The sequence below is a fragment of the Pseudophryne corroboree genome, chromosome 2 (genome assembly GCF_028390025.1).
Source record: "Pseudophryne corroboree isolate aPseCor3 chromosome 2, aPseCor3.hap2, whole genome shotgun sequence".
NCBI lineage: Eukaryota > Metazoa > Chordata > Amphibia > Anura > Myobatrachidae > Pseudophryne > Pseudophryne corroboree.
Window position 1 is genome coordinate 368,119,528 of NC_086445.1, and position 25,846 is coordinate 368,145,373.

Genomic DNA, 25,846 nt, shown 5'->3' on the forward strand with positions numbered 1-25,846 from the left:
GATCTTCCAGAGATGGGGATCTTGGGGAAGATGCAGGAACGGAGGTCTGCTGTTTGTCTTTCGCCTTGGTTGAATGAGAACCTTTCGTGACTCGCTGCGGCCAGGCCACATATTTATCCATGATGGCAATGCTCTGCTAATACGAGATCAACAAAGAGGCTGCAGAGTCCGGGGATCCGGAATAGGACAAAACTAGTATAGCTGAGCCCACTAATCACCAGTGTCCCGATAACAAAGAGCAACAAAAATTAGAGGTTTAAGGTCAAAGCTGCTAACTGGAAGGAACAGCAGGGTAGTGTTTCAGGTTTCACCTATAACATGCAGGAACAGGCTACCAGAGTCAAAGACAAAGTAGACGTCCTAATAATAGAGTAGAAGATGTAAATGGCGTGAGCTATGTGAGCCCAAATCATATAACAGAAAGTCAAAAATGCAGTATGATGCAACAGCTGCACTCAGAGGAGATTTATGCACTCACCGCACCCCAATACCGACTCCAGGTCCAGATGGCATTCGGTGCAGGTGTTTGGGTCTGTTGCCGAGGGTCAGAGAGCCCATGCAGGTGGAAGGTGGCTTCTTCCATCCTCACGCACTGTGCTTGGGCAGGTATTTGGCAACCAAAGGGCTGCAGTGAATTTACAGCATGTGGCGTCTCTATATTAAATGATCCTACCACCGGATGGACGTGAGGGGCCACTGGGAGCCTTGCTGGGTAGCGGAATAGTGAGCAAGGGAAGAGCAGAGTTACAAGGCGGAAGGTGCAGGATCACCTTGCTGGTCATATGGAGTCCAGCTGCACTGAGAGGGAGAGGGTGTGTGCAGCCATCTGCCCCATTGGGTCTCGGGAGGGTCAGCAGGGGTAGAGCGGGGTTATGCCGTGGAGGGCACTGGAGTGTCTGAGCCACTGACAAACAGCTGGAAGAGAAGGATCAGGGCCGCTGTGCAGAGGACACAGTACCTCCCAGCTAGACAATCTGAGCTAGACAATCTGAGCTCTGTTCCAGGAGCAGTGATGCGGGGTAAAGGTGCATAAATGCCCGGCCACATCCAAGATGGCGGGCGTGGACATAGGCACCTAATCAGGTGCAGAAATCCGGTGAAAACGGGGCAGTGGAGAGCTGGAGACGATATCCACTTTTCCACCACTATCTCCCACTCCTCTGCTGCAGGTGAGGAGGTGAAACACCTCGGGGACACGTCAGGTATTGGTGTTTAATGGGAGCAGAAGGGAGAGAGCTCTCTTAAAATGCGACCTGTATCCAGGGCCGCCCACCGGAAATCAAGTCAACCATTTTAATGCAAGACCCTTACATGACTATGTTCTGATCTTTTAGCTAGCTGATTGACAAATTATAAAGAGGCTGATTCAGAGATGAATGCAACTCTTTATTGCGGATGGACTGTACAATAGTTAGGTTAAGCGTGCTCTATGACTCAGTGTACACAACTATGAGCAATTGTGAATGATTCAGTCATACAAATCTCAGTTGCCTCTCCATTTTTGTCTGAATGGATGTAATCGGGTGGCAACGGGGTGTTTGCATTGGGTTACGTTAGCTAGGGCCATGATCCAGAATTATGAGACATGCTGGTTTGTGTGTAAAGAGAAATCAGGTCTAATTTTGGATGGATCTTTGTGCATGAAGTGTAGTGTTGGTGCAAAAATGTACTATTAGTGATGATGGGTATTTCCACAAGTGAAGAGATGAGCGATGGCTGAAACTGCAGGTAAAACATTTATTTCAAGCATGCAATGCAGCTGTAATGTGGATGCAATTCTGAAACAGCCTCATAAAAACTTATTAGCTAATTAAATAAGAATTTACACATTGTAAGTAAATAGTAAATAGAGGAACTAGAACCACATAGGAATGAGCATGGGTGTGGTATGATTTTCAACAGCGATCATGTAAACAGTCATCAGATCAATGTGAAAATGTTGGCATGGTCAAATTGTCGACATGCAGCATTTCGGCAGAAATCATGTTAACATTCATTATGTGTACCCTGATTATATGTCAACATGATCAACTATTGACAATCTTTCCTTCTTCCAGCTTTTCCAGCACGACTTCTAGGTCCTGATGGTCATGGAATTGTCGAGAGACCAGCGGATTTTGTAAGAATTTCCCCACTATCTCTAACTGTAATCCCTACCCATAACCATCCTCATAGTGTCTATCACTTTATCCCCCCCCCACTGCCTAACTTCCCCTAGCAGCCTAACATTGTGGTCAACCATTGTGACTGGTTACCGACCACGGGTCATAGTAAATGTCAACCATGTGACCATGTACACATTCTAATTATGTCAACCTGGTGTAGTTGACAGTTTGACCATGTCAACATTGTGGTGTTGACATTTTGAAGGTAGTCATGGTTACTGTCGACCACGTGACCAGATACCATCAAATTGCTTGACTGCAGATCTCTCCAGTTCTTAGAAACAGATTTCTTAGCTGTAAGTGTGAAAAAAAATTAGAGAGTCCCACCTTTCATAAGGTACTGTGTATTTGGGGATCAGGAGCCAGAGCAACCCACTGACAAAAATATAAAACTGCATACCAGGCGTGTGGAGCTGAAGCAGAGACTAGCTGCTGAAAGGCTGACATCTCTGGTCCTGGGCATAGTAGAGACAAGCTGCCAGTGTCCACCAAAAAAGGGATATTCACATCTTTTGGACTGTACCCTCAGGAAATTTCAAATAAAGTCAGAGAGAACCCAAGATATGTGGCTGGGAAGAGCAATTAACATACTCGGATGGGGACCACTGTTTTGAAGTCGGATATCTCTGATTCCCCAAGGTCAAATTTAATCTGGTACCGCTGGAAACAGGGGACCTCAGCTATCAGTCTGGGGCCCTTATATTCCTGTGGCCATTGAGCCCATATGAAAAGATGGCTCTGCGCCGATACGGGCCAGAAATATGAGATACACCATGCCTTATCTTGTGCCTGTTCCTATGTTATTAAAAAGAGAAAAACAAATACCTGGCGCCAATTAAACTTCCAGAGCCACCCTCTGTTTGCCTGGTGCTTCCAACAATAATGGAGGCAATGTTATATATCTGATCAAATGTCCGTGTGGGCTGTGTTATGTGAGGAAGACCATACATTTGTTTAACCACTTAATTGATGATTATTCCCTTCAAAAGCGTAAACAACATTGTTTTTTTAAAATATATTTTATTTAATACAGTTGAAAAAGTATTTTTTTTATATTTAAACATTATATTGTGCACATCGGCAGAATGGATCTCCTCGTCAAAAATGGGGGGACAGGGTGGGACGGCACAGTTGCCTGAAATCTGACCATGCCAGTTAAGTGGTCTTAAAGAACGTAAATCACTTCACAGATCAGCTATTAGAACAGCCATTAATGGTAAGGGGTCAGATCAGCCAATTGCCAGACATTTTATGGAAGCCAAACACAATGGGATAAATCGACTAAGATTGGAGTTCTATTTAAGATGGGTTGTTGCCTATAGCAACAAGTTACAGGTATTATCATCTATATGGTGCTAGATAAATGAGAATTAGAATCTGATTGGTTGCTATGGGCAACATGCCATCTTAAATAGAACTCCCATCTTAGTAAATTTACCCCAATATGTCTAGTTTTAGACATATGATCATAGATCCCATTCCTGATGATGGTAGAAGAGGAGAGCCGTACAGGAAATTGTTACAATGTGAGGCCAAATGGATACACATCCTGGATACAGTTAGACCTAGAGGCTTAAATAATCAGCTAAATGTAAGTGTCTTTTTTTAATGATATACTTACAGGTTGATAGGAAGTTAACATCTGAGGCACATTATGTGTATAAATGTTGCTATTGCTGTTACTTATTTTTTTGTATGACATATTACACTATGCTTTACCTGTCCACAGTTTATCCACAGGATAACATTGGGATATGATTTAGCATCAGCAAAATGGCACCAACAATCAAAGCTTTTGGCCTCCCAGAATGCAACGGGCTAGTCTCCTATATCCCCGCCTGCTGGCTCAGGCAATTCAGTTTTTGTTTGGTACGGCAGGAGGCAGACCATGGGCTAGGGCTGCTGATGTTTTGCAGCCATATGCTTTTTCTTTAATTTAATTTTATAGTCTTATTCTTTTTGGGTGATCTTTCTAAAAAGCGTCTTATACGCACCTTGTAAAGAGTCTCTCCATTAACTCCCTGCTGGGTCGCGACAACGCTTACCCACGTGTACAGTGCCGCTTCGGTGAGCGTCAGTGAGGATGTACTAGCAAGTCCATCTGACGTTATTAGGGTGTGGCCGGTGAACGGGGAGAATGTAAGGTGTCAGTTCTGCTTATCAGGCTGAGACGTGAGACACAGTCACACTGTTAACGGGAGACTACTGAACAGTCGCTGATGAGGCCTCAAGGATCATAGGCTCCAGGGATTAGCAGAGGCCAGGATCTCTGGGGTTGATGTCAGCAGTGGGTAGTAAGGCACTTCCTTGGTCTCCCCTCCCCCCAGTTCATGACCAGTTTCCTCCGAGTTTCCCGCCACAAACTGATTTCCCACTTCTGTCTGAGATGCTAGATATCTAACTGACCCACTCGCAGCATAGGCAGCTGTGTCACTGGTGTGTCTGTGTTCACTGATAACGTATGTGTTCACTTGGGCGTCCGTGTTCACTATTTGCATCTGGATCCACTCAGAGTTTGATAGCGTATTGATCGATCCTGGAAGCGGGTCAAGTCTCCCTGTATACCGCTCTCCTGAGGCAGGTGATACAACACTAAGTCTCTACCTACCACTGGGGTACGAGTAGTTGGATAAGTGCCGGATGCATATGAGTCTGGTAAACTGCTACTGCTGTTTTCTTCTGCCGTGTGACTGAATTTGTTAAAAGTCCTATATAAGGTAATGCAGTAATTTGTTTTTTTCCTACATACCTGAAATATTTTTGTAGATGAATATATGCTCATATTGCTAATTATACTAATGTATAACTTGTGACTGATTGCTAGGGTGGCTGCTGACTTTGACTATACTATACTATTTAGCTGTCAGTTCTGCTGTCTTTGTATATCCGATTCTCAATGCTGGTGCAAAGCAGGGAGGGATCGGATTGTTTAACACTTTAGCAGCTTAAAGTGAATATGGTTACAGATTGTGTAGTTAACACCATACAGGTGTGTGATTTGTTTACCATGTCTAAAAGAGGCAAGGGTGATGAGGATACACTCTCTCCACAGCAGCATCAACATTGATTTCATGTTTGTCATGCAAAGCAGGGTTAACCTCTCAAGATCTGGTACAAAATGGATTATGTGAAAATTGTTATAGCTTTCATCAAAGCCTCCTAAATAAATCAAGGCAGGAACAGGTTCAATTAGAACCTCCATGAGCATCATTTGCACTAACATTATCCAGTATAGCTGAGTGTATAATGCCAGCGCCCATACCAGGGATAGGTTACCCAGTTAACCCTTGCATGCAACATTCCCCCTGGGTCTTATCACATCCAGTTCAGGATCTGAAGCCTTTCAACCAAAACAGGTGGAAAGGCATGTGGAAGGTAAATCACATAGACATGAGACAACATCCTCACGGTCTACACATGTTTCAAAAGGGGACACTTTGGAGGATGAGGATGATTCCTCACACTCTGGGTCTGCATACAGAGATGAAGATGAAGGTCCCAGCTCAGTAGCTATACCTAAATTAACTGATGCTATGAAAGCCATTCTATACTTAGAGGAGGCAGCAGGGCCTTTGTTAAAATCCAAGGCACCTGTGTTTTAACATCCCAAGATGGTCAGAATTGAATTTACAGAGTCAGAACAGCGGACGAAAATCATGCAAGAGGCTTGAGTCACACCCAGTAAGAAGATCAGAATTCCTAAAAAATGGAATTCTCATTATCCTCTTCCAGCTGGGAATTGTTTGAAAAGGGAGGTTGCTCCCAAAGTAGATACACATGTCATTCGGTTGGTGTGTAAATTTACAATACCTCTACATTTAACATCATTAAATTACGTAACGGATAGAAAGATAGATGGCTTTCTTAAAACAGTTTTTTTCCTTGTTGGGGGCAGTTGTTAGACCAGCTATGGCTTCAGCCTGGATGGCAAAAGCTGTGGGGACCTGGGCTGATGCATTGGAAGATGACCTTTCATTGGTGTTTAGAGAACAAAAGTCCCATATTGCATGTATTAAACAAGCAGCTGTCTTTATGGAAGAAGCAGCCTTGGATATGGGTATAGTAGCTTCTCAGGCATCAGCCTCAGCAGTAGCAGCATGCAGAGCTGTCTAGCTATGTATATAGAAGGCTGACTCAGAGTTTAAAAAGGTACTAGAGCCCTTGCCTTTTGCTGGATATATTCTTTTTGGTAAAGAGTCACACAATATTCTGGAATCAGAAGCAGACTATAAGAAAGTGAAGTTTCCTTCTACCTATTAGTCTAAACCTAGTTTTCCAGCTGTTCTGTCCTTTCGCACCCAAGGAAAAGTGAAAGGAAAGGGTTACGGCAAACAGTCCAAATCGGATAAGTCTGGAAAGAGTAAAAAGCATTGGGCTACCAGAAGGCCTGCTTCCAAACCAGAAGATAAGCCATCAGCCTAATGGCATGGGCCTCAACCTGGGGGACCTCAGGGTGGGAGGCCAACTTTTTCTATTTGCACAGACCTGGCAGCAATCCACCACAGATGCCTGGATGCAAGAAGCGTTATATCACGGTTATGCATTTGCCTTCAAGAAACACCCTCCTCAAACATGTATTTGTACCAGCCCGTCTTCAGTGGAAATGAAGGCCAGGGATTTACAAGAGGCAGTTTGAAGTTGCTACAATCATGGGGAAAAGGTTTCTATTCCAACCTGTTTCTAGTACAGAAACTGAATGAGTCATACCGGACCATTCTCAATCTCAAAGCTCTGAACAAATACATTTGGGTGCCTTTTTTTCATATGGAGACTTTACATTCCATTATCTTGGCCATGGAGCTGGGGGATTTTATGGTATCCCTAGATATCCAGGATGCTTACCTGCATGTACCTATTGCACTATCCCATCAGTGCTATCTCATGTTTGCTATCCTCCGGCAACATTTTCAGGGTCAGGCTCTACCCTTTGGACTCGCTACAGCTCCAAGAGTTTTCACCAAAATTATTGTGGTGATGGTGGCTTATCTCCGTCGTAAGGGGATAAGTATTTTCCCATACCTGGACGACTTGTTAATCCTGGCTCATTCCCAGGAAACTCTCCAGGGCCATCTGCAATTGACAATGGCCTATTTACAAAGCCATGGCTGGCTCATAAATTGGGCAAAGTCATCCCTGGTTCCGTAACATGACGCACCTGGGGGCTGTCTTGGATTCCAGGCGTCAGAGAGTTTTTCTACCTCTGAACAAAATATCCACAATACAGACAAGTATTCAGGAGCTACTACACAGTCGAAGGGTATCCATTCATGCAGCAATGCGAGTGATGGGATCTATGGTGTCAACATTCGACATGGTGGAATATGCTTAATACCACTCGAGGCCCCTTCAACATCTGATTCTTTCCAGATGGAATAGACTACATCAGACAAATAAAAACTCAGACTATGGTCCTTCCTCAGGAAGTTTGGAGGTCATTAGCCTGGTGGTTACAAACATCCCATCAGGACAAAGGGCGAACCTTTTAGATCTCAGAGTGGGAGACTCTGACAATAGATGCCAGTCTTCAGGGCTGGGGAGCAGTGTCAGAAAAGTGTTGCTTCCAGGGGCAGTGGACCAAGGAAGAAAGATGCCTGCCGATAAATATATTGGAACTTCGGGCCATATACATGGCACTCTCTTAGGCAAAGGACATACTTCAAGGAAAACCGGTTCAGATTCACTCGGACAATGCAATGGCAGTAGCATATCTCAAACATCAGGGAGGAACTCACAGCCAAAAGGCAATGAAGGAGGTAAGCCGCGCATTAAGATGGGCAGAACTTCATCATCCGTCCTTGTCCGCTGGGTTCATTTGGGTAGTCCTAAACAGGGAAGCGCATTTTCTCAGTAGACACGCCATTCATGCAAATGAATGGGCTTTACACCCAGAGGTCTTCCAGATTCTAATAAATTAGCGGGGACTGCCGGAGATAGACCTCATGGCTTCTTGTCAGAACAACAAAGTTCCCGCATACGGGTCAATGACAAAAATTCCCAAAGAAACCTTTGTGGATGCTCTGTCAGTGAGATGGGACTTTCGTCTGGCCTATGTGTTTCCACCAATCGCCCTGTTGCCCAGGGTGATTCAAAAAGTCAAACAGGGAAGGGTCTCTATATTAAATGATCCCACCACCGGATGCGCGTGAGGGGCCACTGGGATCCTTGCTGGGTAGCGGAATAGTGAGCAAGGGGAGAGCAGAGTCACAAGCAGAATGTGCAGGATCACCTTGCCGGTCATATGGAGTGCAACTGCACTGAGAGGGTATATATGCCGCCGTGGGTTGCGTGCTGTGAGCAGCCATCTGCCCGTTGGGTCTCGGGAGGGTCAGCAGGGGGAGAGCGGGGTTATGCCGTGGAGGGCACTGGAGTGTCTGAGCTGCTGTGTGGCACGTGCTGCTGCTCTGTGTGAGGAGGACCCGCCGCCGGCTGTGTGCATGGACCTGCTGTCAGCCGCGGGACATACAGCTGGAGGAGAAGGATCGGGGTAGCTGTGCAGAGGACACAGTACCTCCCAGCCCGGTGATGTGAGCTCCATTCTCGGAGCAGTGATGCGGGGTAAAGGTGCATAAACGCCCAGCCGCATCCAAGATGGTGGCCGGGGACAGAGGCACCTAATCAGGTGCAGAAATCCGGTGAAAACGGGGCAGTGGAGAGCCGGAGACGATATCCACTCTTCCACCACTATCTCCCACTACTCTGCTGCAGGTGAGGAGGTGAAACACCTCGGGGACACTGCAGGTATTGGTGTTTAATGGGAGCAGAAGGGAGAGAGCTCTCTTAAAATGCAACCTGTATCCAGGGCCGCCCACCGGAAGTCAAGTCAACCATTTTAATGCAAGACCCTTACATGACTATGTTCTGATCTTTTAGCTAGCTGATTGACAAATTATAAAGAGGCTGATTCAGAGATGAATGCAACTCTTTATTGTGGATGTACTGTACAATAGTTAGTGTTAAGCGTGCTCTATGACTCAGTATACACAACTATGAGCAATTGTGAATGATTCAGTCGTACACATCTCAGTTGCCTCTTCATTTTTGTCTGAATGGATGTAATCGGGTGGCAACGGGGTGTTTGCATTGGGTTACGTTAGCTAGGGCCATGTTGTGGGTCTGTATCCAGAATTGTGGGACATACTGGTTTGTGTGTAAAGAGAAATCAGGTCTAATTTTGGATGGATCTTTGTGCATGAAGTGTAGTGTTGGTGAAAAAATGTACTATTAGTGATGATGGGTATTTCCACAAGTGAAGAGATGAGAGATGGCTGCAACTGCAAGTAAAACATTTATTTCAAGCATGCAATGCAGCTGTATTGTGGATGCAATTCTGAAACAGCCTCATAAAAACTTATTAGCTAATTAAATAAGAATTTACACATTGTAAGTAAATAGTAAATAGAGGAAATAGAACCACATAGGAATGAGCATGGGTGTGGTACGATTTTCAACAGCGATCATGTCAACAGTCATCAGATCAATATGAAAATGTTGGCATGGTCAAATTGTCGACATGCAGCATTTCGGCAGCAATCATGTCAACATTCATTATGTGTACCCTGATTATATGTCAACATGATCAACTGTCGACAATCTTTCCTTCTTCCAGCTTTTCCAGCAAGACTTCTAGGTCACGATAGTAATAGGATTTGTCACTTCCTGGTTAGACCACCGAGAGACCAGCAGATTTTGTAAGAATTTCCCCACTATCACTAACTGTAATCCCTACCCATAACCATCCTCCTAGTGTCTATCACTTTATTTCCCCCCACTGCCTAACTTCCTCTACCAGCCTAACACTGTTGTCAACCATTGTGACTGGTTACTGACCACGGGTCATAGTAAATGTCAACCATGTGACCATGACCACATTCTAATTATGTCAACCTGGTGTAGTTGACAGTTTGACCATGTCAACAATTGTGGTGTTGACAATTTGAAGGTAGTCATGGTTACTGTCGACCATGTGACCAGATACCCGCAAATTGCTTGACTGCAGATGTCTCCAGTTCTTAGAAACAGATTTCTTAGCTGTAAATGTGGAAAAAAAAACTAGAGAGTCCCACCTTTCATGAGGTATTGTGTATTTGGGGATCAGGAGCCAGAGCAATCCACTGACAAAAATATAAAACTGCATACCAGGCGTGTGGAGCTGAAGCAGGGACCAGCTGCTGAAAGGCTGATATCTCTGGTTCTGGGCATAGTAGAGACAAAACTCCAAAAATCACAATTCAGGCGCTGTATGTTTTTAAATTGTATAAATGCAATTAGTTTTTATACTATGAGTTGCAAAAAACAGTCCAGCTGTGTCTGTGTGCACACAGCTATTTTAATTAGTGGTGATGAAGAGCCACAGATCTCCACCTCAGAAATTAAAGCAAACCAAAGTACCAAAAAAAATGACTGTTTTGCGCTAAAATACTAAATGGTGCATATATGAAATGAATCAAAACTCCTGTATAATATATAACCATCTGAATTATTTATTCAATAAAAAATATATATATAAAAAGATTGGGTAACGTTCTGCTTTTACTATAAAGAATTCATGTGTACAAGTCATCAAAGACTTTTCCTAATTGCTATAACAATGGAAAACACCTGATATATGTAGTATGAATACTTATGAACACTCTAGATCAGTGGTTCTCAAACTCGGTCCTCAGGACCCCACACAGTGCATGTATTGCAGGTAACCCAGCAAGTGCACAGGTGTATTAATTACTCACTGACACATTTTAAAAGGTCCACAGGTGGAGGTAATTATTTCACTTGTGATTCTGTGAGGAGACCTGCAAAACATGCACCGTGTGGGGTCCTGAGGACCGAGTTTGAGAACCTGTGCTCTAGATAGTATCCAATCTTAAGTATACATCTTTCATAAAAAAGTGCAATTTAACTTTAACATGTTATCTATATAGACATTGTAGAAACAACTATGTTTAAAGATGCTGTCCCAAATTGTGGTTACCACTCATATGCTGTATGCACACAGCTTATTGTTCCATGATATATATGTTTCTTAAAATGGTATGAAAACTTTTGCACGTAGAAACAACTGTGTTTAAAATTGCTGTCCCAAATTGTGGTTACCACTCATGCTGTATGCACACAGCTTATTGTTCCATGATATATATGTTTCTTAAAATATACAAACAAATATAGAAAACCACAGCACTCGCCACCCCAGAAGCGGGGTGCAGTGTCTGCACTCACCACTCATAGGGTGGGGTGCATGCAGCCCATGGCCACCTACCCAAATACATACAAAATAGAGAATTCAGCACTCACCATAGCAAGCTCACTTGTCCTCACAACATCAATAAATAAATAAATGATGGGGGTTTAGTTGGTGGATTGGCCAATGCTGTTTTGCGGGATCTTGCGCTGCACTCAGACTCGTTGAGGAAGCACCCAGGTGCGAAACTAGTTAGAGGGAAAATTTGCTGATCATTCTACAAATTCCTACAACTGATGATGATCTGGTCCATAAACTGGGAACCAAGAATGGCCAAACGTGACTCCTTAAATCAGAAACTGCCGGCTGGGTCTTCTGCAACGAGGACGCAGCCAACCAGCTGACGGGGAGAGTCAGATCTGCACAGCCGTCCGCATACAAGCGACTCCAGCTTCCCGTGCTCTGTTGAGCAGACATAGATGGGTGAGAGACAGCACCACACACCGCTGAGTGCAGCGCAAGATCCCGCAAACCAGCCAGTTGGGCTGCACTGGTAAGCTGCCATACATGGCACATAAGCAGCAATCACATTACGGGACAAGTGCTCTCAGGATCGTTTGCACATAACGTGGGACACCATACTTAGTGCCACTGCTTGTATATACAAGAGACTGCACCTTAAAACTGAAAAGCATACGAGTGTGCAAAAGTTTTCATACCATCTTAAGAAACATATATATCATGGAACAATAAGCTGTGTGCATACAGCATATGAGTGGTAACCACAATTTGGGACAACATCTTTAAACACAGTTGTTTCTACAATGTCTATATAGATAACATTTTAAAGTTAAATTGCACTTTTATATGAAAGATGTATACTTAAGATTGGATACTATCTAGAGTGTTCATAAGTATTGATACTACATATGGTAACATATATCAGGTGTTTTCCATTGTTATAGCAATTAGAATAAGTATTTGATGACTTGTACACATGAATTCTATATAGTAAAAGCAGAACGTTACCCAATCTTTTTATATATATATTTTTTATTGAATAAATAAATCAGATGGTTATATATTATACAGGAGTTTTCATTCATATATGCACCATTTAGTATTTTAGCGCAAAACAGTAATTTTTTGGTTCTCATAGTAGAGACAAGCTGCCAGTATCCACCGAAAAGGGAGAATCCCATCTTTTGGAGAGAACCCTCAGGAAATATCAAAAAGTCAGACAGAACCCAAGATATGTGACTGGGAAGAGCAGTTAACAGGCTCGGATGGGGACCACTGTTTTGAAGTCGGATATCTCTGGTTCCCCAAGGTCAAATTTAATCTGGTACCACTGGAAACAGGGGACCTCAGCTATCAGTCTGGGGCCCTTATATTCCTGTGGACATTGAGCCCATATGAAAAGATGGCTCTGCGCCCATACGGGCCAGAAATATGAGATACACCATGCCTTATCTTGTGCCAGTCCCTCTGTTATTAAAAAGAGAAAAACAAATACCTGGCGCCAATTAAACTTCCAGAGCCACCTTCTGTTTGCCTGCTGCTTCCAACAATAATGGAGGCAATGTTATATATCTGATCAAGTGTCCGTGTGGGCTGTGTTATGTGAGGAAGACCATACATTTATTTTAAAGAACGTATAGCACTTCACAGATCAGCCATTAGAGCAGCCATTAATGGTAAGGGGTCAGGTCAGTCAATTGCCAGACATTTTATAGAAGCCAAACACAATGGGGTAAATCGACTAAGATGGGAGTTCTATTTAAGATGGGATGTTGCCCATAGCAACCAGTTAGATTACAGGTATTATCTTCTTGATGGTGCTAGATTAATGAGAAGTAGAATCTGATTGGTTGCTATGGGCAACATGCCATCTTAAATAGAACTCCCATCTTAGTAAATTTACCCCAATATGTCTAGTTTTAGACATATGATCATAGATCCCATTCCTGATGATGGTAGGAGAGGAGATCCGCACAGGAAATTGTTACAATATCAGGCAAAATAGATACACATCCTGGATACAGTTAAACCTAGAGGCTTAAATAATCAGCTAAATGTAAGTGTCTTTCTTTAATGATATTCTTACAGGTTAATAGGAAGTTAACATCTGGGGCACATTATGTGTATAAATGTTGCTATTGCTGTTACTTATTTTTTTGTATGACATACAGTATTACACTGTGCTTTATCAGTCCACAGTTTATCCACAGGATAACATTGGGATATGAGGTAGCATCAGTGGAATGGCACCAACGATCAAAGCTTTTGGCCTCCCAGAATGCAACGGGCCAGTCTCCTATATGCCTGCCGCTGGCTCAGGCAATTCAGTTTTTTGTTTGGTGGGGCAGGAGGCGGACCACGGGCTAGGGCTGCTGATGTTTTGCATCTCCCCACTGGGTCACCACAACGCTTACCCATGTGTACAGTGCTGTTTCGGTGGGCGGCAGTGAGGATGTACTAGCAAGTCCAACTAACATTAACAGGGTGTGGCCGGAGAACGGTGAGAAGGTGTGGCGTCAGTTCCGCTTAGCAGGCTGAGACGTGAGACACGGCCATACTGTTAATGGGAGGAGACTACTGAATAGTCGCTGATGAGGCCTCAGGGATCATAGGCTCCAGTGATTAGTAGAGGCCGGGATCTCTGGTGTTGATGTCAGCCGTGGGGAGTTAGGCGCTCCCCTGGTCACCCTCCCCCCGGTTCATGACCAGTTTCCTCCGAGTTTCCCACCACAAACTGATTTCCCGCTTCTGTCTGAGATGCTAGATATCTAACTGACCCAGTCGCAGCATAGGCGGCTGTGTCACTGGTGCATCTGTGTTCACTGATGACGTATGTGTTCACTTGGGCGTCCGTGTTCACTATTTGCATCTGGATCCATTCAGAGTTTGATAGCGTATTGATAGATCCTGGAAGCGGGGTCAAGTCTCCCTGTATACCGCTCTCCTGAGGCAGGTGATACAGCACTAAGACTCTACTTACCACTGGGGTACGAGTAGTTGGATAAGTGCCTGATGCATCTGAATCTGGTAAACTGTTACTGCTGTTTTCTTCAGCTGTGTGACTGAATTCGTTAAAAGTTCTATATAAGTTAATGCAGTAATTAGTTTTTTCCTACATACCCGAAGTATATTTGTGAATATATGCTCATATTGCTTATTATACTAATGTATAACTTGTGACTGATTGCTAGGGTGGCTGCTGACTTTGACTATACTATACTATACTATATATCTGTCAGTTCTGCTGTCTTTGTATATCCGATTCTCAATGCTGGTGCAAAGCATGGAGGGATTGGATTGTATATCACTTTAGCAAGCTTAAAGTGAATACGGTAACAGATTGTGTAGTTAACACCATACATGTATGTGATTTGTTTACCATGTCTAAGAGAGGCAAGGGTGAGGAGGATACACTCTCTCCACAGCAGCACCAACATTGATTTCATGTTTGTCATGCAAAGCAGGGTTGACCTCTCAAGATCTGTTACAAAATGGATTATGTGCAAATTGTGATAGTTTTCACCAATGCCTCCTAAATAAATCAAGGCAGGAACAGGTTCAATTAGAACCTCCATGAGCATCATTTGCACAAACATTATCCAGTATATCTGAGTGTATAATGCCAGCGCCCATACCAGGGATAGGTTACACAGTTAACCCTTACATGCAACATTCCCCCTGGGTCTTATCACATCCAGTTCAGGAATCTGAAGCCTTTCAACCAAAACAGGCGGAAAGGCATGTGGAAGGTAAATCACATAGACATGAGACAACATCTTCACAGCCTACACATGTTTCAGAAGTGGACACTATGGAGGATGAGGATGATTCCTCACACTCTGGGTCTGCATACAGAGATGAAGATGAAGGTTCCAGCTCAGTAGCTATACCTAAGCTAATTGATGCTATGAAAGCCATTCTATCCTTAGAGGAGGCAGCAGGGCCTTTGTTAAAATCCAAGGCACCTGTGTTTTAACATCCCAAGATGGTCAGAATTGAATTTACGAGTCAGAACAGCTGACGGAAATCATGCAAGAGGCTTGGGTCACACCCAGTAAGAAGATCAGAATTCCTAAAAAAATTGAATTCTCATTATCCTCTTCTGGCTGGGGATTGTTTGAAAAGGGAGGTTGCTCCCAAAGCAGATACACATGTCATTCGGTTGGTGTGTAAATTTACATTACCTCTACCTTTAACATCATTAAATTATGTAATGGATAGAAAGATAGATGGTTTTCTAAAAACTTTATTTTTCCTTGTTGGGGGCAGTTGTTAGAGCAGCATGCAGAGCTGTCTAGCAACGTATATAGAAGGCTGACTCAGAGTCTAAAAAGGTACTAGAGCCCTTGCCTTTTGCTGGAGATATTCTTTTTGGTAAAGAGTCACACAATATTCTGGAGTCAGAAGCGGACTCTAAGAAAGTGAAGTTTCCTTCCACCTATAAGTCTAAACCTAGTTTTCCAGCTTTTCTGTCCTTTTGAACAAGGAAAAGCGAAAGGAAAGAGTTACGGCAAACAGTCCCAATCGGATAATTCTGGAAGAGTAAAAAGCATTGGGCTACCAGAAGGCCTGCTTCCAAACCAGAAGATAAGCCATCAGCCTAATGGCATGGGCCTCAACCTGGGGGACCCCAGGGTGTGAGGCCAACTTCTTCTATTTGCACGGACTTCGCAGCAATCACCACAGATGCCTGGATGCAAGAAGCAATATATCACGGTTATGCATTTGCCTTCAAGAAACACCCTCCTCAAAGATTTTATTGTACCAGCCCGTCTTCGGTGGAAATGAAGGCAAGGGCTTAACAAGAAGAGGTAGTTTTCTCAATCTCAAAGCTCTGAACAAATACATTTGGGTTCCATGTTTTCATATGGAGACTTTACATTCCATTATCTTGGCCATGGAGCTGGGGGATTTTATGGTATCCCTAGATATCCAGGATGCTTACCTGCATGTACCTATTGCACCATTCCATCAGTGCTATCTCAGGTTTGCTATCCTCTGGCAACATTTTCAGGGTCAGGCTCTACCCTTTGGACTGGCTACAGCTCCAAGAGTGTTCACCAAAATTATGGTGGTGATAGTGGCGATGGTGGCATATCTCCGTCGTCAGGGAATAAGTATTTTCCCATACCTGGATGACTTTTTAATTCTGGCTCATTCCCAGGAAACTCTCCAGGGCCATCTGCAATTGACAATAGCCTGTTTACAAAGCCATGACTGGCTCATAAATTGCGCAAAGTCATCCCTGGTACCGTAACATGACGCACCTGGGAGCTGTATTGGATTACAGGCTTCAGAGAGTTTTTCTACCTCTGAACAAAATATCCACAATACAGACAAGGATTCAGGAGCTACAACACAGTCGAAGAGTATCCATTCATGCAGCAATGCGAGTGATGGAATTTATGGTGTCAACATTCGACATGGTGGAATATGCTTAATTCCACTCGAGGCCCCTTCAACGTCTGATTCTTTCCAGATGGAATGGACTACATCAGACAATTAAAAACTCAGACTATGGTCTTTCCTCAGGAAGTTTGGAGGTCATTAGCCTGGTGGCTACAGACATCCCATCTGGACAAAGGGTGACCCTTTTAGATCTCAGAGTGGGAGACTTTGACAATGGATGCCAGTCTTCAGGGCTGGGGAGCAGTGTCAGAAAAGTGTTGCTTCCAGGGGCAGTGGACCAAGGAAGAAAGTTGCCTGCCGATTAATATATTAGAACTTCGGGCCATATACATGGCACTCTCTTAGGCAAAGGACATACTTCAAGGAAAACCGGTTCAGATTCGCTCGGACAATGCAATGGCAGTAGCGTACCCCATCAGGGAGGAACTCGCAGCCAAAAGGCAATGAAGGAGGTAAGCCGCACATTAAGATGGGCAGAACTTCAACATCCGTCCTTGTCCGCAGGGATCATTTCGGTAGACCTAAACTGGCAAGCATATTTTCTCAGTTGACACGCCATTCATGCACATGAATGGGCTTTACACCCAGAGGTCTTCCAGATTCTGGTAAACAAGTGGGGACTGCCAGAGATAGACCTCATGGCTTCTCGTCAGAACAACAAAGTTCCCGCATACGGGTCAATGACAAAAATTCCCAAAGCGACCTTTGTGGATGCTCTGTCAGTGAGATGGGACTTTCGTCTGGCCTATATGTTTCCACCAATTGCCCTGTTGCCCAGGGTGATTCAAAAAGTCAAACAGGGAAGGGGCGCCGTGATACTAATAGCTCCGACTAGGCCCAGAAGACATTGGTACACAGATCTGCAGAGGCTGTTGGTGAATACTCCGTTTCTCCTCCCTCAATGACCAGATCTACTGTCTCAGGGTCCTTGTTATTACAAGCACCTGGATCGGCTGTCTTTGACGGCATGGGTCTTGAGACTTCCATCCTGAAAGCAAAAGGATTTTCACAACAGGTAATTCAAAAAATGCTTAGAGCAAGGAAACCATCCTCTGCTCGCATTTATTACCAAATGACTTGACCCTAGGTCTCTCAGAGTTTCCAGAGTCCTAGCATTCTTTCAGGCAGGAATAGACAAAGGTCTACGGGTGACTTCCTTGAGAGTTCAGGTGTCAGCATTGACTGTATGGTTTCAAAAGAAAATGCTTCACATCCAACCTCCTTTTGTTCCTCCTATAGCTCCTTGGGATCTAAATTTAGTCATAAAGGCACTTCAACTTGCCCCATTTGAACCACTGAATCAAGTGGATCTTAAATGGTTGACAGCTAAGGTTCTCTTTTTACTGGCTATTGCTTCAGCTAGAAGGGTCTCAGATTTAGGGGCATTATTATGTCGCCTTCCTTTTCTGATTTTTCATCCAGATAGAGCAGTTCTCAGAACCAAATCTGAATATCTTCCGAAGGTGGTCTCCAAGTTCCGCCAGATGGTCTGCTGACAAGCGAACACTGGTGAGGTGGTTTCAGAAGACTATTTCAGAAGCATATGCTCAAGCTGATCTCCCTATTCCGGCTAATGTCTCTGCTCACTCTACTCATAAGGTAGGTCCTTCATGGGCAGCACGCCGTGGTGCCTCTACGGAACAGATATGTAAGGCAGTCACATGGTCTTCCATTAACACATTCATTAGACATTATGCCTTTGCCTCTCAGGACGCTACATTCAAGCGGAGGATTCTCCTGTCCAATCAGGAGCGTCCTCTCCACTAAATTTGCTTTGGGACATCCCAATGTTATCCGGTGTATAAACAGTGGACCCTTCAGGAGAAATATGTAGTTATGGTAGACTTACCGTCGATAACTCTTTCTCCGAAGTCCACAATATACCACCCTGACAAATCTGATTTGTGGACCCTTACACTTACTAACCCCTTCCTTCTTGTATGGAAGTGTGTATGTATGTACTTCTTGCCTGATTAGGGCTCTCTATGATGCTTCTGCCTTGAGCTTTGGATAGTAACTGAATTGCCTGAGCCAGGAGGCAGAGATATAGGAGACTGGCCTGTTGTAATCTGGGAGGCCAAAAGCTTTGATCGTTGGTGCCATTCCGCTGACGCTACCTCATATCCCAATGTTATCCTGTGGATACTGTGGACTTGAAATGGAGTTACCGACGGTAAGTCTACCATAACTACATATTTATCACTGTTGTATTATGTATGTATCTCCTGTGTTGCAGGCATCTTGTTGCCATGGCAATGCCTGACAGGCAGATGTGGGTGAGCGACACTAGGCAAGCCCGGAAGTAGGACTGGCAATACTCTAGGTGGGATCAAGCACCCAGCATCTGCAGCAATGGTAAGGGTATGTAAGGTAATACTTGTTCACTTTTTTGTGTTATTTGTGCTGCTTGTGCTGTACACTGTAAAGGATGTATTGATATTGGTAATTGGCAATGAGACTGGGGATGGAGAGTGCCTGCTACTTGCTGTATATATACCGTGTCCACAGTATATCTGTTTGGATTGACAAAATCCTTTGAGTGCCATCTATCTATCTATCTATCTATCTATCTATCTATCAAGGGCCGGCTCCAGGCCTACTAGCACCCTGAGCGAGAAAATTTCGAAGTGCACGCCCCCCCATTGCGCACGCGCTCCTGGAAAAGTGGGTGTGGCCTCGCAACTTCATATTGTCAAACTATAAATAAATATATTTTCACACCCTCTACGCACACAATTAGCAGCCTTACACATAACAGCCACAGTAGTGATCCTTACGGGTGTGGATCATTAGATCGACAGTGTCTAGGTCAACAATGTTTAGGTCGACCACTATAGGTCGACAGTCACTAGGTCGACAGGGTTGGAAGGTTGACAGGATTTCTAGGTCAACATTTGCTAGGCAAAAGGTCAAAAGGTCGACATGAGGGTTTTTTGTGTCAATTTCTTCGTAGAGTGACCGGGAACCCCAATTAGTGCACCGTGTCCACTCGCCATGCTTCGGGCAAGGTGCCTCGCTCCACTACCGCTTCGCTCGGCACAGATTACCATTCCAATCGTAGTCCACGTGGATCATTAAGTAAAAATTTTTGAAAAACGCATGTCGACCTTTTGACCTGTCGACCTAGCACATGTCGGCCTAGAAACCCTGTCGACCTTCCAACCCTGTAGTGACTGTCGACCTATAGTGGTCGACCTAGACAGTGTCGATCTTCAGACCGGATCCCGATCCTTACACATAATGTCTCCAGTATAGTGCCAGATATACATAATGACTCCAGTAGTGCAGTGCCATATACACATGATATGCCCCCAAGCAGTGCGAGATACACATGATATGCCCCCCAGCAGTGCCAGATAGACATGATATAACCCCCAGCAGTGCAAGATATACATGATATGCCCCACAGCAGTGCCAGATAGACATGATATGCCCCCCAGCAGTGCCAGACAGACATGATATGCCCCCCACAGTGCCATATACACATGATATGCCCCCCAGCAGGCCAGATACACATGATATGCCCCCAGCAGTGCCAGATAGACATAATATGCCCCCCAGCAGTGCCAGATAGACATGATATGCCCCCCAGCAGTGCCAGTTAGACATGATATGCCTCCCAGCAGTGCCAAATAGACATGATATGCCCCCCAGCAGTGCCAGATAGACATGAAATGCCCCCCAGCAGTGCCAGACAGACATGATATGCCCCCTACAGTGCCATATACACATGATATGCCCCCCCCAGCAGTGCCAGATACACATGATATGCCACCCAGCAGTGTCAGATAGACATTTTATGCCCCCCAGCAGTGCCAGATAGACATGATATGCCCCCAGCAGTGCCAGATACACATGATGTCTCCCAGCAGTGCCAGATAGACATGATATGCCCCCTACAGTGCCATAAACACATGATATGCCCCCTAGCAGTGCCAGATAAACATGATATGCCCCCCAGCAGTGCCAGCTAAACTTGATATGACCCCAGCAGTGACAGAGATATACATGATATGCCCCCCAGCAGTACCAGGTAGACATGATATGTCCCCCACAGTGCCAGACAGACATGATATGCCCCCCCCCCACAGTGCCATATACACATGATATGCCCCCCAGCAGTGCCAGATACACATGATATGCCCAAAGAAGTGCAAGATAGACATGATATGTCCCCAGCAGTGCCAGCTACACATGACATGCCCCCCAGCAGTGCCAGCTACACATGATATCCCCCCCAGTGCCAGCTACACATGATATACCCCCAGCAGTGCCAGATAGACATGATGTGCCCCCAGCAGTGCCAACTACACATGATATGCCCCCAGTGCCAGCTACACATGATATGCCCCCCAGCAGTGCCAGATAGACATGATATGTCCCCCCAGTAGTGCCATACACACATGATATGCCCCCAGCAGTGCCAGATACACATGATATGTCCCCCAGCAGTGCCAGATATACATGATGTGCCCCACGGATGTTCCAGATAGACATGATATGCCCCCAGCAGTACCAAATAGAGATGATATGCCCCCAATAGTGCCAGATACACATGATATGCCCCCCAGCAGTGCAAGGTACACATGATATGCCCCCCAGCAGTGTCAGATACACATGATATGTCCCCCCAGTAGTGCCATACACACATGATATGCCCCCAGCAGTGCCAGATACACATGATATGTCCCCCAGCAGTGCCAGATACACATGATATGCCCCCCAGCAGTCCAGCTACATATAATATGACCCCAGCAGTGCCAGCTAGACATGATATGACCCCCAGCAGTGCCAGATACACATGATGTGCCGTCCAGCAGTGCCAGATACACATGATGTGCCGTCCAGCAGTGCCAGATAGACATGATATGCCCCCAGCAGTGCCAGATACACATGATATGCCCCCCACAGTGCAATATACACATGGTATGCCCCGCAGAGGTGCCAGATACACATTATATGCCTTCAGCAGTGCCAGATCGACATGATATGCCCCCCAGCAGTGCCAGATACACACGATATGCCCCCCAGCAGTGCCAGGTAGACATGATATGCCCCACAGCAGTGCCAGATAAACATGATATGTCCCCCAGCAGTGCCAGATACATATATGCCCCAAGTTCCAAATACACATATCCCCACAGTGCCAGATACATATATGGCCCCACAGTGCCAGAGACATACAGTTGTGCTCATAAGTTTACATACCCTAGCAGAATTTGTAATTTTCTGTCCATTTGTCAGAGAATATGAATGATAACTCACAAACTTTTCTTTTTCTCATGGTTAGTGGTTGGGTGAAGCCATTTATTGTCAAAAAACTGTCTTTACTCTTTTTAAATCATAATGACAACAGAAACTACCCAAATGACCCTGATCAAAAGTTTACATACCCCAGTTCTTAATATCGTGTATTTCCCCCTTTAACATCAATGACAGCTTGAATTATTTTGTGGTAGTTGTGGATGAGGCTCTTTATTTTCTCAGATGGTAAAGCTGCCCATTCTTCTTGGCAAAAAGCCTCCAGTTCCTGTAAATTCTTGGGCTGTCTTGCATGAACTGCTCGTTTGAGATCTCCCCAGAGTGGCTCAATGATATTGAGGTCAGGAGACTGAGATGGCCACTCCAGAACCTATACTTTATTCTGCTGTAGCCAATGACAGGGCAACTTGGCCTTGTGTTTTTGATCATTGTCATGTTGGAACGTCCAAGTATGTCCCATGCGCAACTTCCGGGCTGATGAGTGCAAATTTTCCTCCAGTATTTTCTGATAACATGCTGCATTCATCTTGCCATCAATTTTGACCAAGTTTCCAGTGCCTTTGTAGCTCACACATCCCCAAAACATCAGCGATCCAGCTCCGTGTTTCACAGTAGGAATGGTGTACCTTTCATCATAGGCCTTGTTGACTCCTCTCCAAATGTAACGTTTATGGTTGTGGCCAAAAAGTTAAATTTTGGTCTCATCACTCCAAATTACTTTGTTCCAGAAGTTTTGAGGCTTGTCTCTGTGCTGTTTGGAGTATTGTAAGCGGGATGCTTTGTGGCATTTGCGTAGTAATGGCTTTCTTCTGGCGACTCGACCATGCAGCCCATTTTTCTTCAAATGCCTCCTTATTGTGCATCTTGAAACAACCACACCACTTTTTTTCAGAGAGTCCTGTATTTCAGCTGAAGTTATTTGTGGATTTTTCTTTGCATCCCGAACAATTTTCCTGGCAGTTGTGGCTGAAATTTTTGTTGGTCTACCTGACCGTGATTTGGTTTCCACAGAATCTCAAATTTTCCACTTCTTAATTAGAGTTTGAACTCTGCTGATTGGCATTCTCAATTGCTTGGATATCTTTTTATATCCCTTTGCTGTTTTATACAGTTCAATAATCTTTTCCCGAAGATCCTTTGACAATTCTTTTGCTTTCCCCATGACTCAGAATCCAGACACGTCAGTGCAGCACTGGATGAAAGATGCAAGGGTCTTTCAGGAGTCCAGAAACTCACTGACCTTTTATACACACACTCTGATTACAAGCAAACAGATCACAGTTGAGGATGGTTACCTTTAGTAGCCATTCAAACCCGTTTGTGTCAACTTGTGTTCATGTTATCAGGCCAAAATCTCAAGGGGATGTAAATTTTTGATCAGGGTCATTTGGGTATTTTCTGTTGTCATTATGATTTAAAAAGAGTAATGCCAGTTGTTTGACAATAAATGGCTTCACCCATCCACTAACCATGAGTGAAAGAAAAGTTTGTGAGTTATCATTCATATTCTCTGACAAATGGCCAGAAAATCACAAATTCTGCTAGGGAATGTAAACTTATGAGCACAACTGTATATGCCCCCAGTGCCCGATACATATATGCCCCCAGTGCCAGATACATATATGCCTCCACAGTGCCATATACCCCCAGTGCCAGATACATATATTCCACCAATGCCAGATACACATGTCCCCACAGTGCCAGATATGCCCCCAGTGCCAGATACACATGTCCCCACAGTGCTAGATATGCCCCCCAGTGCCATATACACACATCCCCACAGTGCCAGATATGCCCCCCAGTGCCAGATACACATGACCCCACAGTGCCAGATATGGCCCCAGTGCCATATACACATGTCCCCACAGTGGCAGAAATGCCCCCAATGCCAGCTACACATGTCCCCAGAGTACCAGATATGCCCCTAGTGCAAGATACCCACGTCCCCACAGTGCCAGATATGCCCCCAGTGCCAGATACACATGTTCCCACAGTGCCATATATGCCCCCAGTGCCAGATGCACATGTCCCCACAGTGCCAGATATGCTCCCAGTGCCAGATACATATGTCCCCACAGTGCCAGATATGCCCCAGTGCCAGATACACATGTCCCCAGAGTGCCAGATATGCCCCCAATGCCAGATACACATGTCCCCATAGTGCCAGATATGCCCCCAATGCCAGATACACATGTCTCCACAGTGCCCCCCCCAAAGTGCTGCTCACCGCGCTACTCTTGACTATTCTCTTGAGGGCGGGGTGGAGAGCACTGTGTGCGCCTCTTCTGCCCCTCAGTCTCCGGCGGCGGTGCTCCAATTAGGCTCTGGTCCATGAGCCAATCAAAGCTCGCAGTCCAGCAGCCAATCAGGAGCCTTAGTTGCCGGTCAATGAGCACTGATTGGCTCATGGGCTGGCGCCGCTTACATGGGTGCTTGTGGGATGCAGTGGGAGGCAGGCCAGCGGGCCAGACGCTGCAGCTGCATGGACCTGGCTCCAGGGCAGGCTCCAATATGGCGGCGTGAGCTAGTGGTGCCGATTAAGTGTGGCGCCCTGTTCGGCCGCTCTATTGGAACAGGCCTAGAGCCGGCCCTGGATATATATAATAAGATTTTAAACCTACGGGTAAATCTATTTCTCCTAGTCCGTAGAGGATGCTGGGGACTCCGTAAGAACCATGGGGTATAGACGGGCTACGCAGGAGATAGGGCACCTAAAAAAGAACTTTGACTATGGGTGTGCACTGGCTGCTCCCTCTATGCCCCTCCTCCAGACCTCAGTTAGAGAACTGTGCCCAGAGGAGATGGACAATACAAGGCAGGATTTAGCAATCCAAGGACAAGATTCATACCAGCCCACACCAATCATACCATGTAACCTGGAACATACATAACCAGTTAACAGTATGAACAAACTACAGTAACGGTCCAAGACCGATGTCAACTGTAACATAACCCTTATGTAAGCAACAACTATATACAAGTCTTGCAGAGTTTCCACACTGGGACGGGCGCCCAGCATCCTCTACTGACTAGGAGAAATAGATTTACCGGTAGGTTTAAAATCTTATTTTCTCTTACGTCCTAGAGGATGCTGGGGACTCCGTAAGGACCATGGGGTTTATACCAAAGCATCCAATCGGGCGGGAGAGTGCATATGACTCTGCAGCACCGACTGAGCAAACGCTAGGTCCTCATCAGCCAGGGTAACAAACTTGTAGAATTTAGCAAAAGTGTTTGACCCCGACCAAGTCGCCGCTCGGCAAAGTTGTAAAGCCGAGACGCCTCGGGCAGCCGCCCAAGAAGAGCCCACCTTCCTAGTGGAATGGGCCTTAACCGAATTTGGTACCAGCAATCCAGCCGTAGAGTGAGCCTTCTGAATCGTATTACAGATCCAGCGAGCAATAGTCTGCTTCGAAGCAGGAGCGCCAATCTTATTGGCCGCATACAGGATAAACAGAGCCTCTGTTTTCCTAATTCTAGCCGTCCTGGCTACATAAATTTTTAAGGCCCTGACTACGTCCAGGGATCTGGAATCCTCCAGGTCACTTGTAGCCACAGGCACCACAATAGGTTGATTCATATGGAACGTAGAAACCACTTTAGGCAAAAATTGCGGACGTGTCCTCAATTCAGCTCGATCCACATGAAAAATCAAGTAGGGGCTCTTGTGTGACAAAGCCGCCAATTCTGACACTCGCCTTGCTGATGCTAAGGCCAACAACATGACCACCTTCCAGGTAAGAAATTTCAACTCAACCTTGTTAAGCGGTTCAAACCAGTGTGATTTTAGGAACTGCAACACCACGTTCAGGTC

The 25,846-nt window shown here is 45.1% G+C and overlaps 1 long non-coding RNA gene across 1 annotated transcript in view; it reads right to left on the reverse strand.

Moving 5' to 3' along the window:
* The window catches only part of LOC135050811 (uncharacterized), a 79,420-nt gene that overhangs the window by 36,905 nt on the left and 16,669 nt on the right, over positions 1 to 25,846 (reverse strand). The window lies entirely within an intron of this gene.